Raw genomic sequence first — 2,826 nt, forward strand, 5'->3', positions numbered from 1 at the left:
ATTTTAATCCAGTGGAGTGATGATGCCTGATGTGGAGACCCAGCCAAAGGGCTCCAGTGGCCTCTTACCTAAGCACCTTGGGGAACTCCAGCTGCAAAGGAATCCCTGTCTTTGATCTCCAGGTAAATATCCCCACTGCTGGGATGAGTGAGGGTGAGCCAGCCCAGCCCCACCAGCAGCTCCCCAGTCTGGGAGCCACTTGAAGAGATCCAGCTCTTGGAACAAATCCAAGCCAGGAGTGATTGCTCTTGTTGACACACTCACAGCAGTTTTACCGCAGTGCCAGGACCATAGCAGGTTTGAACAGCTCAGGGTGGTGCTTGGAGGCCTGATTAGCCATGTGGGAGAATAACTGAAAGAAAGGGGTGGGAACTGCTCGTGCTTTATCAACAGAGATAACTGGTCCTGCGGAAGAGATTGGCCTCTACTACTGGGAAAAGGTGCAGAATATCCCTGGGAGACGGACAGAAGCAGAGCCCAAAGTAGAAAACAGGTGGGAGAGCCAAGTCAGTGTCACAAAGTGTCAGAAGTGACCAAGACAAGGCAGCTCCACCTGCCCTCAGCACTCTGCAGGAGGGATCCCTTGGCAAAGACATGCCAAGCCCAGAGGGCCCCTCACTCCAGCGAAGGCAGAACAGGAGCACGTGCCGGAAACCAACCCCAGCCCCACCAGGGCTGGAAAGGAGGAGTTCAGGAGTGCTGAGATTCCAGCAGTGTGGATGTGCAGGCTGGTGCAGTCTGAGGGTCTCCTGCTGCTGCCCACAGTCCCTGAACCTCTCCACTGTCCCCAGGAATGAACCATGCTGTCCCTGCCACCCCAAGGCTGTGTTGCGCAGCTGAGTGTGGCTGAGGCTGTGCTGGCCAGACTACTGACAAGAGATTTCTGGTGCTGGCTGGTTGTTTCTCTGCCAGTGACCCCAGCCCTCCTCCTCCCTGTTCCTTTAGGGCTGGTGAATTGGAGCTGCCCCACTGCCATTTCTTTCCTTCTGCAGCTGGGTAATTGCCAGCGACGCCTTTTAAATCACTTTGGGGAGGTTTGATGAAACAAACTAGATGGAAATCAAATTTCAAGTAACTGGTAGGAAATTGAAAAGAAAAATGTTTATGGAGCAATTTTCTTTGCTTCCTCGAATGGTGGAAATTGTTACTGTCACTCATAAATTATTAATTTCAATTTGCCCTGTTCTCTTTTCAGGTTGCAGCTCTCCAGGAGCTGGGGCTCTCACTGAAAGTGCCCCAGAAGTGCTCAGGTAATGGAGGTAGACAGCACCTCCCCCATTCACCAGGACAGGGTGTCCCTGCCTTTTGGGGGGGTTCAGTCTCTTCAAATCAGTCCCAAGGGGCCTTTTGTCTGGCCGACCTGATAGAACCAGTCCTGCGAGAAGCAGGCAAAAACACACACAAGGCTGGGTACAGGCTGTCTTTGGGACCTCTGGAGTGGTTAACTGTTGAGCTGGAAGGTGGGAGGGAAAGTAATTACCAGAGTGAAAGTGGCTCAAGGACTCCTGTAATTACTGTATTTGTAGAATTACTGGATGGGAGCTAGAAGGGACTCTGGAGAAGCAGATAGAGTCACACTCCTCCCCAGTGCCGTGGCAGACAGAGGGACCCACCACCAGAAGTGATTCACCTGGTGTGACAGGAGAACATCCCCAGCAGGGAGGTGAATTGAGAGCAAAACTAATTGGAAAGGACACAACACTGACAGAAAAATAGGAGTGAAAACAGGGAAATTTTCTTTGAGGGCAAGAGCCATAATTCCATAATCAAGTAAAATTTGGTCAGATGCCCGTCCTCCTCAGTGATGAAGTGGAGGCAGATATTAGAAATCAAGAAAAAAAAGCAAGATATAACAAAATGGAGTGTAGGGGTGCACTGGCTTTTCATGTACTGCCTTTTTCTCTGGCAAAGTATAACTTAGTAACAGGAGAGGAAAGAATTTTGCAACTGTTTCATCTCCTGCACGCCTAAGAGAGGAGAGTTTTCTCCCCACCTTATCCCAAAATTCAGCAGATCTTATGTCTTCGGAGGTCACATTAGGAAAGTACTGAAAAAGCCATTGTACAAAAGATTGAACTAGATTTTTAGGGTATTTATGCCCAGTTAAAGAAAGGTAATTTTGAACTTGGTGGTATATTTCTCTACGGTGTGCAGAAACTTCAGATCCCATTATGAATGCACCACCAAACCTCAACCCCTTACTCGCCAAAAAGGAGGAAAAAAAGAGAAAGTTTACACCGGCACCAGCTTAAGACAGGAGCCCCTAAACCAGCAGGGAAATACTCACCAGAATTCTATTTTTATTATTTACTATTCTATTATTTACCACAGGAAAGCAGGTCCGGACAAAAAAACACGCGAGAAGGGTCTTCTGCTCACCAGCCACGTGGTGTGGGGGAGGGTACAGGCTGAGGCTCTGGGCTCGATGTTACACAAAAAGTAACACCTCTCCACACAGAGCTGGCACAGCAGGACGTGCAGAGCTAACTCCAGCAGACACACAGCTGCTGGGACACCCTAAAGTCTCTCAGAACCGGAGTTCAGAGATAGCACGCTGGGCGCCAAATGCGGAAGGTATCTTTTCAGCTTTATACCGGCTAGCGCTTGTATTTCAATGCCTTAGAAAGCCTCGAGCAGCCTAGAGGGGTAGCACGGGCGATCTAGCACTTTAGTAGCTCTAAAATCGGTACCTGTATCAGCTGCAAAGCAAATACCATCAGCAGAAGCAAAGAGGGAGAAATATAGCTCCCTGCTCACTCAATTCCCTGCAGTTAGAAGCTTTCAAATGAGACAGACGACAAGAGATGTTCACAGGAAGATAGCTAA

The 2,826-nt window shown here is 49.1% G+C and overlaps 1 long non-coding RNA gene across 1 annotated transcript in view; it reads left to right on the forward strand.

Annotated features, from left to right (window-relative positions):
- LOC108449680 overlaps positions 1-2,035 on the forward strand; it is a 17,316-nt gene extending 15,281 nt beyond the window's left edge. The window contains exon 4 of the long non-coding RNA XR_001865937.1: positions 1,922-2,035. This is a non-coding gene — a long non-coding RNA (uncharacterized LOC108449680). The remainder of the gene's footprint in view (positions 1-1,921) is intronic.
- Positions 2,036-2,826: the final 791 nt, after the last annotated feature.

The sequence above is a fragment of the Corvus brachyrhynchos genome, unplaced genomic scaffold (genome assembly GCF_000691975.1).
Source record: "Corvus brachyrhynchos isolate BGI_N302 unplaced genomic scaffold, ASM69197v1 scaffold19, whole genome shotgun sequence".
NCBI classification, from domain to species: domain Eukaryota; kingdom Metazoa; phylum Chordata; class Aves; order Passeriformes; family Corvidae; genus Corvus; species Corvus brachyrhynchos.